Below are 15,443 nucleotides of genomic sequence, written 5' to 3'. Positions count from 1 at the left end.
CACACGGTCTATACATTACACACTATATACACACGGTCTATACATTACACACTATATACACACACGGTCTATACATTATACACTATATACACACGGTCTATACATTATACACTATATACATTACACACTATATACATTACACACTATATACACACGGTCTATACATTACACACTATATACATTATACACTATATATACACACGGTCTATACATTACACACTATATATACACACGGTCTATACATTACACACTATATACACACGGTCTATACATTACACACTATATACACACACGGTCTATACATTATACACTATATACATTACACACTATATACACACACACGGTCTATACATTACACACTATATACATTACATTACACACTATATACACACGGTCTATACATTACACACTATATACATTACACACTATATACACACGGTCTATACATTACACACTATATACACACGGTCTATCCATTACACACTATATACATTACACACTATATACACACGGTCTATACATTACACACTATATACATTACACACTATATACACACGGTCTATACATTACACACTATATACACACGGTCTATCCATTACACACTATATACATTATACACTATATACACCGTCTATCCATTACACCCTATATACATTATACACTATATATACATTACACACTATATATACACCGTCTATCCATTACACCCTATATATACACATTATACATTATACACTATATATACATTATACACTATATATACACCGTCTATCCATTACACACTATATACATTATACACTATATATACACATTATACACTATATATACATTATACACTATATATACACCGTCTATCCATTACACCCTATATACATTATACACTATATATACACATTATACACTATATATACATTATACACTATATATACACCGTCTATCCATTACACCCTATATACACACATTATACACTATATATACATTATACACTATATATACACCGTCTATCCATTACACCCTATATACATTATACACTATATATACATTATACACTATATATACACCGTCTATCCATTACACCCTATATACATTATACACTATATATACATTATACACTATATATACACCGTCTATCCATTACACCCTATATACATTATACACTATATATACATTATACACTATATATACACCGTCTATCCATTACACCCTATATACATTATACACTATATATACACATTATACACTATATATACATTATACACTATATATACACCGTCTATCCATTACACCCTATATACACATTATACACTATATATACATTATACACTATATATACACCGTCTATCCATTACACCCTATATACATTATACACTATATACACATTATACACTATATATACACCGTCTATCCATTACACACTATATACACACGGTCTAAACATTACACACTATATACACACGGTCTATACATTACACACTATATATACATTACACACTATATACATTATTCTATATATTTACACTGTATATACTTTCTATACACAACTCACAGCTTCCTCTTCCTCCGTCACAGGCCGCGGCCCCTCCCTCGGATACCATGTCATCCAATGAGAAGACTCTCTCAGGTAGCCACACCCACCACTTATGCTGCTCAGGGCTTAGGCTCCGCCCATTATTTAGACATTTTTCCCGCCCATTCCACCAGTCCCACCTCTTTAGTGTCAGTCTTTTCGGTGACTGCGCATGCGTTTGCTGTTAATCTCTCTTCCGGACTTTGTTAGATACTTGTCGGCCATGTCTCTGGAGACCAATCTGCTGTTTGTAAATATGGAATCAACGCCAAGATGGCGCCTGCAGCAGAGACATTATTGTGTTGGTAGAGAGGAAGCTCTAGGCGATACTAGTGCGCTGGTTTTTTCTTACACCGTCCGGTAATTGAGACACAGAAGAAGGCTGACAGGAGAGACAGCCGAGAGAGTGAGAGAGCTGTGAGGTAAGAGACTGTACAGGAAGAGACCTCTGGGGTAAGAGACTGTACAGAAAGAGACCTGTGAGGAAAGAGACTGTACAGGAAGAGACCTGTGAGGTAAGAGACTGTACAGGAAGGGACCTGTGAGGTAAGAGACTGTACAGGAAGAGACCTGTGAGGTAAGAGACTGTACAGGAAGGGACCTGTGAGGTAAGAGACTGTACAGGAAGAGACCTGTGAGGTAAGAGACTGTACAGGAAGAGACCTGTGAGGTAAGAGACTGTACAGGAAGAGACCTGTGAGGTAAGAGACTGTACAGGAAGAGACCTGTGAGGTAAGAGACTGTACAGGAAGAGACCTGTGAGGTAAGAGACTGTACAGGAAGGACCTGTGAGGTAAGAGACTGTACAGGAAGAGACCTTGGGGTAAGAGACTGTACAGAAGAGACTCTGGGGTAGGAGACTGTACAGGAAGAGACCTGTGAGGTAAGAGACTGTACAGGAAGAGACCTGTGAGGTAAGAGACTGTACAGGAAGAGACCTGTGAGGTAAGAGACTGTACAGAAAGAGACCTGTGAGGTAAGAGACTGTACAGGAAGGACCTGTGAGGTAAGAGACTGTACAGAAGAGACCTGTGAGGTAAGAGACTGTACAGGAAGAGACCTGTGAGGTAAGAGACTGTACAGAAAGAGACCTGTGAGGTAAGAGACTGTACAGGAAGGGACCTGTGAGGTAAGAGACTGTACAGGAAGAGACCTGTGAGGTAAGAGACTGTACGGAAGGGACCTGTGAGGTAAGAGACTGTACAGGAAGAGACCTGTGAGGTAAGAGACTGTACAGGAAGAGACCTGTGAGGTAAGAGACTGTACAGGAAGAGACCTGTGAGGTAAGAGACTGTACAGGAAGAGACCTGTGAGGTAAGAGACTGTACAGGAAGAGACCTGTGAGGTAAGAGACTGTACAGAAAGAGACCTCTGGGGTAGGAGACTGTACAGGAAGAGACCTGTGAGGTAATAGACTGTACAGGAAGAGACCTGTGAGGCAAGAGACTGTACAGGAAGAGACCTGTGAGGTAAGAGACTGCACGGAAGAGACCTGTGAGGCAAGAGACTGCACGGGAAGAGACATGTGAGGTAAGAGACTGTACGGGAAGAGACCTGTGAGGTAAGAGACTGCACGGGAAGAGACCTGTGAGGTAAGAGACTGCACGGGAAGGGACCTGTGAGGCAAGAGACTGCACGGGAAGGGGACCTGTGAGGCAAGAGACTGCACGGGAAGGGACCTGTGAGGCAAGAGACTGCACGGGAAGGGACCTGTGAGGCAAGAGACTGCACAGGAAGGGACCTGTGAGGCAAGAGACTGCACAGGAAGAGACCTGTGAGGCAAGAGACTGCACAGGAAGAGACCTGTGAGGCAAGAGACTGCACAGGAAGAGACCTGTGAGGCAAGAGACTGCACAGGAAGGGACCTGTGAGGCAAGAGACTGCACAGGAAGGGACCTGTGAGGCAAGAGACTGCACAGGAAGGGACCTGTGAGGCAAGAGACTGCACAGGAAGGGACCTGTGAGGCAAGAGACTGCACAGGAAGGGACCTGTGAGGCAAGAGACTGCACAGGAAGAGACCTGTGAGGTAAGAGACTGCACAGGAAGAGACCTGTGAGGTAAGAGACTGCACAGGAAGAGACCTGTGAGGTAAGAGACTGTACAGGAAGAGACCTGTGAGGTAAGAGACTGTACAGGAAGAGACCTGTGAGGTAAGAGACTGTACAGGAAGAGACCTGTGAGGTAAGAGACTGTACAGGAAGAGACCTGTGAGGCAAGAGACTGCACAGGAAGGGACCTGTGAGGCAAGAGACTGCACAGGAAGGGACCTGTGAGGCAAGAGACTGCACGGGAAGGGACCTGTGAGGTAAGAGACTGTACGGGGAAGAGACCTGTGAGGCAAGAGACTGCACAGGAAGAGACCTGTGAGGTAAGAGACTGTACGGGAAGAGACCTGTGAGGTAAGAGACTGTACGGGAAGAGACCTGTGAGGTAAGAGACTGTACGGGAAGAGACCTGTGAGGTAAGAGACTGCACGGGAAGGGACCTGTGAGGCAAGAGACTGCACGGGAAGGGACCTGTGAGGCAAGAGACTGCACAGGAAGGGACCTGTGAGGCAAGAGACTGCACAGGAAGGGGACCTGTGAGGCAAGAGACTGCACAGGAAGGGACCTGTGAGGCAAGAGACTGCACAGGAAGGGACCTGTGAGGCAAGAGACTGTACAGGGAAGAGACCTGTGAGGTAAGAGACATACTGGAGAGAATGAGACCTCTGAGCTAAAGAGACAGACTGAGAGATATTCAGAGCTAGGTACTCAATGATCTAGTACCAGGAGAGAGAGAGTCTGGAAAGAAGAGACATTTGACATTGATCCATGAGAGTCCGTTTAGAAAGGATTATTCCCCTTAGATAAAGAGGTAGAGAAAGGAGAGGACTGACCGAAGAGACAGTCACCAGAGAATGGAGCAATATATAGGTGGATAGACAGGACTAGAGATAATGACCACACAATAAAGAGACACAGGATGCTAAAGAGACAGACTCTGCTCACTGACATATAGAGAATTGTCATTTACTGAGAGCGCTCATGACGAGGAATTTTGACGTATACGTTTATAAGATAAGTACAATGGTTACACTAATAGACTGCTGACACAGTTAGAGACCGTTGTGAATAGATGAAATAAACATAAATGCATCGTCTTCTACAGCGCTAAAGGATCCTCCAGACTGCCAGCAAGAGACATCTGTGCTTTGTGAAGGAGACTGCAGCCATCCTGAGACATGAAGCGAACAGGGCACCTCCTATATGTCTTCTGCACACTTCTCTCTGTCACATGAGACAGCACAGCAACCTGAAGGTGTCTCTTAGAAGACATCACATGTGCCAAAGACCGCGTCCATCATATGTGCCAAAAAGTAAGCGTAAAAGCATAATGTTCGATTGTATCTCATGAGAGCCAACAATTCTACAAACTCTGTGTAGAGACCTGAGAGACAGACGTGGGAGAGATCAGTAACAACCAACAGATCAGAGTTTAATAAATCAGAGAAGAACAGAGACCACGTAACCGCAGAGCAAGACTGAGAGACAGACGTGGGAGAGATCAGTAACAACCAACAGATCAGAGTTTAATAAATCAGAGAAGAACAGAGACCACGTGACCGCAGAGCAAGACTGAGAGACATCAGGAAGGGATCAGTAACAACCAACAGATCAGAGTCTAAGAAATCAGAGAAGAACAGAGACCACGTGACCGCAGAGCAAGACTGAGAGACAGACGTGGGAGACCAGGAAAATAAAGAGACAGAAGAGTAAGAGCGGGGGTAAGAAGAGATAATAGAGAAGAGACAAAAGAGGAAGAGCGGGGGTAAGAAGAGACAATAGAGAAGAGACGGATGAGGAGGAGCGGGGGAAAGAAGAGATAATGGAGAAAAGACAGAAGAGTGAGAGTGGGGGTAAGAAGAGATAATGGAGAAGAGACAGAAGCTTGAGAGCGGGGGTAAGAAGAGATAATAGAGAAGAGACGGAAGAGAGCGGGGGTAAGAAGAGATAATAGAGAAGAGACAGCTGTCAGAGTGGGGGTAAGAAGAGATAATAGAGAAGAGACGGAAGAGTGAGAGCGGGGGTAAGAAGAGATAATAGAGAAGAGACGGAAGAGTGAGAGCGGGGGTAAGAAGAGATAATAGAGAAGAGACGGAAGAGTGAGAGCGGGGGTAAGAAGAGATAATAGAGAAGAGACAGAGGAGTGAGAGCGGGGGTAAGAAGAGATAATAGAGAAGAGACAGAGGAGTGAGAGTCGGGGGTAAGAAGAGATAATAGAGAAAAGACAGAGGAGTGAGAGCCGGGGGTAAGAAGAGATAATAGAGAAGAGACAGAGGCGTGAGAGCGGGGGTAAGAAGAGATAATAGAGAAGAGACAGAAGAGTGAGAGCGGGGGTAAGAAGAGATAATAGAGAAGAGACAGAGGAGTGAGAGCGAGGGTAAGAAGAGAGAAGAGTGAGAGCGGGGGTAAGAAGAGATAATAGAGAAGAGACGGAAGAGTGAGAGCGGGGTAAGAAGAGAGAAGAGTGAGAGCGAGGGTAAGAAGACATAATAGAGAAGAGACAGAAGAGTGAGAGCGGGGGTAAGAAGAGATAATAGAGAAGAGACAGAAGAGTGAGAGCGGGGGTAAGAAGAGATAATAGAGAAGAGACAGAGGAGTGAGAGCGAGGGTAAGAAGAGATAATAGAGAAGAGACAGAGGAGTGAGAGCGGGGGTAAGAAGAGATAAGAGAAGAGAGAAGAGTGAGAGCGGGGGTAAGAAGAGATAATAGAGAAGAGACAGAGGAGTGAGAGCGGGGTAAGAAGAGAACAGAGTGAGAGCGGGGGTAAGAAGAGATAATAGAGAAGAGACGGAAGAGTGAGAGCGGGGGTAAGAAGAGATAATGGAGAAGAGACAGAAGCGTGAGAGCGGGGGTAAGAAGAGATAATGGAGAAGAGACAGAAGCGTGAGAGCGGGGGTAAGAAGAGATAATGGAGAAGAGACAGAAGCGTGAGAGCGGAGTAAGAAGAGAGAAGAGTGAGAGCGGGGGTAAGAAGAGATAATAGAGAAGAGACGGAAGAGTGAGAGCGGGGTAAGAAGAGAGAAGAGTGAGAGCGAGGGTAAGAAGACATAATAGAGAAGAGACAGAAAAGTGAGAGCGGGGGTAAGAAGAGATAATAGAGAAGAGACAGAGGAGTGAGAGCGAGGGTAAGAAGAGATAATAGAGAAGAGACAGAAGAGTGAGAGCGGGGGTAAGAAGTGAGAGTAGAGAAGAGACAGAGGAGTGAGAGCGGGGGTAAGAAGAGATAAGAGAGAAGAGTGAGAGCGGGGGTAAGAAGAGATAATAGAGAAGAGACAGAGGAGTGAGAGCGGGGTAAGAAGAGAACAGAGTGAGAGCGGGGGTAAGAAGAGACAATAGAGAAGAGACGGAAGAAGGAGAGCGGGGGAAAGAAGAGATAATGGAGAAAAGACAGAAGAGTGAGAGTGGGGGTAAGAAGAGATAATGGAGAAGAGACAGAAGCTTGAGAGCGGGGGTAAGAAGAGATAATGGAGAAGAGACAGAAGCGTGAGAGCGGGGGTAAGAAGAGAATGGAGAAGAGACAGAAGCGTGAGAGCGGGGGTAAGAAGAGATAATGGAGAAGAGACGGAAGAGACCTGGGGTAAGCAGAGATAATAGAGAAGAGACAGCTGTCAGAGTGGGGGTAAGAAGAGATAATAGAGAAGTGACGGAAGAGTGAGAGCGGGGGTAAGAAGAGATAATAGAGAAGAGACGGAAGAGTGAGAGCGGGGGTAAGAAGAGATAATAGAGAAGAGACGGAAGAGTGAGAGCGGGGGTAAGAAGAGATAATAGAGAAGAGACAGAGGAGTGAGAGTCGGGGGTAAGAAGAGATAATAGAGAAGAGACAGAGGAGTGAGAGCTGGGGGTAAGAAGAGATAATAGAGAAAAGACAGAAGAGTGAGAGCGGGGGTAAGAAGAGATAATAGAGAAGAGACAGAGGAGTGAGAGTGGGGTAAGAAGAGAGAAGAGTGAGAGCGGGGGTAAGAAGAGATAATAGAGAAGAGACGGAAGAGTGAGAGCGGGGTAAGAAGAGAGAAGAGTGAGAGCGAGGGTAAGAAGACATAATAGAGAAGAGACAGAAGAGTGAGAGCGGGGGTAAGAAGAGATAATAGAGAAGAGACAGAGGAGTGAGAGCGGGGGTAAGAAGAGATAATAGAGAAGAGACAGAGGAGTGAGAGCGAGGGTAAGAAGAGATAATAGAGAAGAGACAGAGGAGTGAGAGCGAGGGTAAGAAGAGATAATAGAGAAGAGACAGAAGAGTGAGAGCGGGGGTAAGAAGTGAGAGTAGAGAAGAGACAGAGGAGTGAGAGCGGGGGTAAGAAGAGATAATAGAGAAGAGTGAGAGCGGGGGTAAGAAGAGATAATAGAGAAGAGACAGAGGAGTGAGAGCGGGGTAAGAAGAGAACAGAGTGAGAGCGGGGGTAAGAAGAGATAATAGAGAAGAGACGGAAGAGTGAGAGCGGGGGTAAGAAGAGATAATGGAGAAGAGACAGAAGCGTGAGAGCGGGGGTAAGAAGAGATAATGGAGAAGAGACAGAAGCGTGAGAGCGGGGGTAAGAAGAGATAATGGAGAAGAGACAGAAGCGTGAGAGCGGAGTAAGAAGAGAGAAGAGTGAGAGCGGGGGTAAGAAGAGATAATAGAGAAGAGACAGAAGAGTGAGAGCGGAGTAAGAAGAGAGAAGAGTGAGAGCGGGGGTAAGAAGAGATAATAGAGAAGAGACAGAAGCGTGAGAGCGGAGTAAGAAGAGAGAAGAGTGAGAGCGGGGGTAAGAAGTGAGAGTAGAGAAGAGACAGAGGAGTGAGAGCAGGATAAGAAGAGATAATAGAGAAGAGACAGAAAAATGAGAGTGGGGGTAAGAAGTGAGAGTAGAGAAGAGACAGGAGTGAGAGCGGGGGTAAGAAGAGATAATAGAGAAGAGACAGAGGAGTGAGAGCGGGGGTAAGAAGAGATAATAGAGAAGAGACGGAAGAATGAGAGCGGGGGTAAGAAGAGATAATAGAGAAGAGACAGAAGAGTGAGAGCGGGGGTAAGAAGTGAGAGTAGAGAAGAGACAGAGGAGTGAGAGCAGGATAAGAAGAGATAATAGAGAAGAGACAGAAAAATGAGAGTGGGGGTAAGAAGTGAGAGTAGAGAAGAGACAGGAGTGAGAGCGGGGGTAAGAAGAGATAATAGAGAAGAGACAGAGGAGTGAGAGCGGGGGTAAGAAGAGATAATAGAGAAGAGACGGAAGAATGAGAGCGGGGGTAAGAAGAGATAAGGAGGAGTATTATAATAGTATTATATAGGAGCAGTATTTTAGTAGTTACAGTGGGGATGAAAAGTTTGGGCCCCCAGGTAATAATTTGTATTAATGTCATAAAGAAGCCAAGGAAAGATGGAAAAATCTCCAAAAGGCATCAGATTACAGATTAGACATTCTTATAATATATCAACAAAAGTTACATTTTATTTCCCTCATTTACACTTTCAAAATAACAGAAAACAAAAAAATGGTGTCTGCAGAAGTTTGTGCCCCCTGCAGAATTTATAGCATGCACTGCCCCCTTTATACAGCTGAGACCTGTCAGTGTCATGGATTGTTCTCAATCATCATCTGGGAAGACCATGTGATGTCATCTCAAAGGTTATAAATGCCCAGACTCATCTGACCTTGCCCCAACAATCAGCACCACGGGTTCTTCTAAGCAGTTGTCTAGAAATCTGAAACTGAAAATAGTTGACGCTCACAAAGCTGGAGAAGGCTATAAGAAGATAGAAAACGTTTTCAGATGTCAATATCCTCTGTTCGGAATGTAATTAAGAAATGGCAGTCATCAGGAACAGTGGAAGTTAAAGCAAGATCTGGAAGACCAAGAAAATTATAAGACAGAACAGCTCGCAGGATTGTGAGAAAAACAATTCAAAACCCACATTTGACTGCACAATCCCTCCAGAAAGATCTGCAGACACTGGAGTTGTGGTACACTATTCTACTATAAAGAGATACTTGTACAAATATGGTCTTCAAGTAAATTCCGGGTCTGGGCCTCCTTGCCGCTATCTGTGGCGGGACGTTTTAATCTGGTCAAAATGGTGATCCTCCCCAAGTGTCTCTATGTCCTTGAACATGCATGCGCTCCTGTACCAACCTCCTTTTTAAACAACTACATGCTATGTTTCCTTCCTTTTGTGTGGGGTGGGAATAGGTCTAAGCTTAGATTGTCTGTTGTCAGGATTCGGCAGGCTGGATGTGGATCCTCTGTGTCAGAGAGGGATTGGCGTGGACCATGTCGGTGGACCGGTTCTAAGTTGCTACTGGTTTTCACCAGAGCCCGCCGCAAAGCGGGATGGACTTGCAGCGGCGGTAGCAACCAGGTTGTATCCACCGGCAACGGCTCAACCTCGCTGACTGCTGAGATAGGCGCGGTACAAGGGATTAGACAAGAGCAGGGTCGGACGTAGCAGAAGGTCAGGGCAGGCAGCAAGGATCGTAGTCAGGGGCAACGGCAAGAGGTCTGGAACACAGGCTAGGAACACACAAGGAAACGCTTTCACTGGCACAATGGCAACAAGATCCGGCAAGGAAGTGCAGGGGAAGTGAGGTAATATAGGGAAGTGCACAGGTGAAGACACTAATTAAAACCCATGCGCCAATCAGTGGCGCACCGGCCCTTTAAATCGCAAAGACCCGGCGCGCGCGCCCTAGGGAGCGGGGCCGCGCACGCCGGGGCAGCACAGACGGGGAGCGAGTCTGGTAAGCGGGTCAGGATGCGCACCGCGAGCGGGCGCGTCCCGCATCGCGAATCGCATCCCGGCTAGGGACATTATCGCAGCGCACCCGGTCAGCGGGTATGACCGGGGCGCTGCGAACAGGAGAACGCTGTGAGCGCTCCGGGGAGGAGCGGGGACCCGGAGCGCTCGGCGTAACATCTCTCCTGCAGCGCTCCAATTCTGAAGGGGGTATGTCACTGCCCGACATGCATTTATATTATCTAGCTGGTCAATAGGCATTGGGTATCCCTATCCTTCCCTTGGTTTGTTTTACACGGTATGTGCCTTCCTTATGTTTTGCACTTTATGATGCCACCTGACGTGCCGGTCAGGACTGTACTACCAATTTGTGTGACTCTGCCTGACCGTTGTATTTCTCTACTGCACATGCTTTGTAATAAAGGCAGTTAAAAAAAATAAAAAATAAATATATATATATATGGTTTTCATGGAAGAGACATCAGAAGAAAACCTCTTCTACGTCCTCACCACAAAAATCTGCGTTTGAACTTTGCAAATGAACATATAGACAAGCCTGATGCATTTTGGAAACAAGTTCCGTGGACCAATAAGGTTAAAATTGAACTTTTTGGCCGGAATGAGCAAAGGTACGATTGGAGAAGAAGGGAAACAGAATTTAATGAAAAGAACCTCTGTCCAACTGTTAAGCATGGGGGTGGATCAATCATGCTTTGGGGTTGTATTGCAGCCAGTAGCACAGGGAACATCTCACGAGTAGAAGGAAAAATAGATTCAATAAAATTTCAGCAAATTTTGGATGCTACCTTGATGCCATCTGTGAAAAAGCTGAAGTTAAAGAGAGGATGGCTTCTACAAATGGATAATGATTCTAAACACACCTCGAAATCCACAGGGGATTACATCAAGAGGCGTAAACTGAAGGTTTTACCATGGCCTTCACAATCTCCTGACCTCAACATAATTGAAAATCTATGGATAGACCTTAAAAGAGCAGTGCGTGACAGATAGCCCAGAAATCTCAAAGAACTGGAAGACTTTTGTAAGGAAGAATGGGCAAAGATACCTCAAGCAAGAACTGAAAGACTCTTGGCTGGCTACAAAAAGCGTTTACAAGCTGTGATACTTACCAAAGGGGGCAGTAAAGTAAGGGGGCCCAAACTTTTCATCCCCACTGTATATTCTTGTATATAGGAGCAGTATTATAGTAGTTATATTCTTGTATATAGAGGCAGTATTATAGTAGGTATATTCTTGTATATAGGAGCAGTATTATAGTAGTTATATTCTTGTATATAGGAGCAGTATTATAGTAGATATATTCTTGTATATAGGAGCAGTATTATAGTAGTTATATTCTTGTATATAGGAGCAGTATTATAGTAGTTATATTCTTGTATATAGGAGGCAGTATTATAGTAGTTATATTCTTGTATATAGGAGCAATATTATAGTAGTTATATTCTTGTATATAGGAGCAGTATTATAGTAGTTATATTCTTGTATATAGGAGGAGTATTATAGTAGTTATATTCTTGTATATAGGAGCAGTATTATAGTAGTTATATTCTTGTATATAGGAGCAGTATTATAGAAGTTATATTCTTGTATATAGGAGGCAGTATTATAGTAGTTATATTCTTGTATATAGGAGGCAGTATTATAGTAGTTATATTCTTGTATATAGGAGCAGTATTATAGTAGTTATATTCTTGTATATTGGAGACAGTATTATAGTAGTTATATTCTTGTATATAGGAGCAGTATTATAGTAGTTATATTCTTATATATAGGAGGCAGTATTATAGTAGTTATATTCTTGTATATAGGAGCAGTATTATAGTAGTTATATTCTTGTATATAGGAACAGTATTATAGTAGTTATATTCTTGTATATAGGAGCAGTATTATAGTAGGTATATTCTTGTATATAGGAGCAGTATTATAGTAGGTATATTCTTGTATATAGGAGCAGTATTATAGTAGTTATATTCTTGTATATAGGAGCAGTATTATAGTAGGTATATTCTTGTATATAGGAGCAGTATTATAGTAGGTATAGTCTTGTATATAGGAGCAGTATTATAGTAGGTATATTCTTGTATATAGGGTCAGTATTATAGTAGTTATATTTTTGTATATAGGAGCAGTATTATAGTAGTTATATTCTTGTATATAGGAGCAGTATTATAGTAGTTATATTCTTGTATATAGGAGGCAGTATTATAGTAGTTATATTCTTGTATATAGGAGGCAGTATTATAGTAGTTATATTCTTGTATATAGGAGCAGTATTATAGTAGTTATATTCTTGTATATAGGAGCAGTATTATAGTAGTTATATTCTTGTATATAGGAGCAGTATTACAGTAGTTATATTCTTGTATATAGGAGCAGTATTACAGTAGTTATATTCTTGTATATAGGAGCAGTATTATAGTAGTTATATTCTTGTATATAGGACCAGTATTATAGTAGTTATATTCTTGTATATAGGACCAGTATTATAGTAGTCATATTCTTGTATATAGGAGCAGTATTATAGTAGTTATATTCTTGTATATAGGAGCAGTATTATAGTAGTTATATTATTGTATATACGAGCAGTATTATAGTAGTTATATTATTGTATATAGGAGCAGTATTATAGTAGTTATATTCTTGTATATAGGAGCAGTATTATAGTAGTTATATTCTTGTATATAGAGGCAGTATTATAGTAGGTATATTCTTGTATATAGGAGCAGTATTATAGTAGTTATATTCTTGTATATAGGAGCAGTATTATAGTAGTTATATTCTTGTATATAGGAGCAATATTATAGTAGTTATATTCTTGTATATAGGAGCAGTATTATAGTAGTTATATTCTTGTATATAGGAGCAGTATTATAGTAGTTATATTCTTGTATATAGGAACAGTATTATAGTAGTTATATTCTTGTATATAGGAGCAGTATTATAGTAGGTATATTCTTGTATATAGGAGCAGTATTATAGTAGGTATATTCTTGTATATAGGAGCAGTATTATAGTAGTTATATTCTTGTATATAGGAGCAGTATTATAGTAGGTATATTCTTGTATATAGGAGCAGTATTATAGTAGGTATAGTCTTGTATATAGGAGCAGTATTATAGTAGGTATATTCTTGTATATAGGGTCAGTATTATAGTAGTTATATTTTTGTATATAGGAGCAGTATTATAGTAGTTATATTCTTGTATATAGGAGCAGTATTATAGTAGTTATATTCTTGTATATAGGAGGCAGTATTATAGTAGTTATATTCTTGTATATAGGAGGCAGTATTATAGTAGTTATATTCTTGTATATAGGAGCAGTATTATAGTAGTTATATTCTTGTATATAGGAGCAGTATTATAGTAGTTATATTCTTGTATATAGGAGCAGTATTACAGTAGTTATATTCTTGTATATAGGAGCAGTATTACAGTAGTTATATTCTTGTATATAGGAGCAGTATTATAGTAGTTATATTCTTGTATATAGGACCAGTATTATAGTAGTTATATTCTTGTATATAGGACCAGTATTATAGTAGTCATATTCTTGTATATAGGAGCAGTATTATAGTAGTTATATTCTTGTATATAGGAGCAGTATTATAGTAGTTATATTATTGTATATACGAGCAGTATTATAGTAGTTATATTATTGTATATAGGAGCAGTATTATAGTAGTTATATTCTTGTATATAGGAGGCAATTTTTATTGTGAAAACAAACATAAAAATACAAAAAAGAATATATTCTTACAATACAAAACAAAAATAACAAGCATTGTACACACAATGACTACTCAACTAGAGTGTATATATAGAGTCATAATAAACTTAAAAAGTCCACATTTGCTGGGAAAGAAGAAAAAACAACAACATCACATCATCTGTGTTAAACCAAAGAGACATTCCTCCATAATTTCCCATTATTTTGGTTTCTCCTCATTTCTAATGATTTTACCCACTGGAGCTCGGACATGATCTGTCTTACTGCTGTGATGTGGTGGAATGGCTCATTGTGTATGGACACTCTAGTTCTCATGTGCCAATGGTAATATTTAGTGATAGTAATTATTATGTACATAGTCCCCCTGTCTACAGTCCTGTTACTGGATGGTACAGCATAGATGATGTCAGGATACGTCAGGTTCTGCAGTAATGGGATGTTCAGCTTACTGGACACTTCTTCCCATATCCTCCTCCCGGCCCTGCAGTCAGATATGAAATGCTCCATCGTCTCCTCCTGCTGACAACCCAGAGGACAGTTCCTATCTGAGACACTTAGATATTTTAGATTACCCCTGACAAAGAGCCTCCCATGGAGTGACAGCCAAGCAATGTCAAATAACTTTGCGGGAAGTCGTTTCCCATTGAGGAACCTAAGACTTTCTTGTAAAGTGCTGGTCACACAATCCCTCAAGGCAAGCGGAGAACAGAAGAAAGCCCTACAGATCCTCACATATAGGTCCTTCCTTGGCTTACTCTCTATATAAGACTTCTCAATGCGCCATCTCTTCAGACATCTAAGCCCGTATTCCAGGTACGGGGGGAGGTAGTCACGCGTCCATCTCCCCCTCTTGAGACTGCCGCCTCGCACCCAAGACTCTGCAAAAGGCAATATCCAGTCCCTGATACTATTCGCCCAAAGGGAGCTGTTGTTTGAGTCCAGGCAACCAAAATTTACTTTTAGAAACATGGAGTCAAAGAACACCCTTGGATTCAGCATATCCAACCCACCCTCTCTCCTCTGTAGGTAGGTGACCCCTCTTTTTATCAGGTTCAACCTGTTCCCCCAGAACATTTGGAAGAACAGGCTAAAGAGCCGAGCGGAGAAACATTCTGGCAAAGGAAACACAACAGAGACATACAAAAAGACGGGGACCAGGTAAGTCTTCAACATTTTAATCCTTTCTCTATAGGTCAGCCTCCAGTTCTTCCATCGCTGAACCTTTGCATTTCCGGCTTCCAACTTCTCTTCCCAATTTAGTTTGGCGTTATCGTCCCTCCCGAATTTAACCCCTAGGATTTTAATATAGGAGGAGGCTCTCACAAATTGGGGCAGATCAAAGTCTGGATCAGAATCAGATATCCAGAGAGCTTG

The 15,443-nt window shown here is 42.1% G+C and overlaps 2 protein-coding genes across 7 annotated transcripts in view; one reads left to right on the top strand and one right to left on the bottom strand.

The window, feature by feature from the left end:
• Nucleotides 1-1,907, bottom strand: part of RGP1 (RGP1 homolog, RAB6A GEF complex partner 1) — a 47,462-nt gene extending 45,555 nt beyond the window's left edge. Inside the window, exon 1 of one of the 3 annotated variants that reach the window (XM_056553056.1) lies at nt 1,708-1,907. The gene's annotated coding sequence lies outside the window, so the exon portion shown is untranslated. Of the gene's footprint in view, nt 1-1,528; nt 1,685-1,707 lie in introns of those variants that run through there. The other 2 variants (XM_056553057.1, XM_056553058.1) reach the window with 2 other exon arrangements.
• The window catches only part of GBA2 (glucosylceramidase beta 2), a 192,648-nt gene continuing 178,808 nt past the window's right edge, over nt 1,604-15,443 (top strand). For 2 of the 4 annotated variants that reach the window (XM_056553052.1, XM_056553055.1), the window contains exons 1-2: nt 1,900-1,989; nt 4,719-4,926. The gene's annotated coding sequence lies outside the window, so the exon portion shown is untranslated. Of the gene's footprint in view, nt 1,622-1,899; nt 1,990-4,718; nt 5,335-15,443 lie in introns of those variants that run through there. The other 2 variants (XM_056553053.1, XM_056553054.1) reach the window with 2 other exon arrangements.

This window comes from Hyla sarda, unplaced genomic scaffold, assembly GCF_029499605.1.
Source record: "Hyla sarda isolate aHylSar1 unplaced genomic scaffold, aHylSar1.hap1 scaffold_230, whole genome shotgun sequence".
NCBI classification, from domain to species: domain Eukaryota; kingdom Metazoa; phylum Chordata; class Amphibia; order Anura; family Hylidae; genus Hyla; species Hyla sarda.
This window is presented reverse-complemented; position numbering and strand designations above follow the sequence as displayed.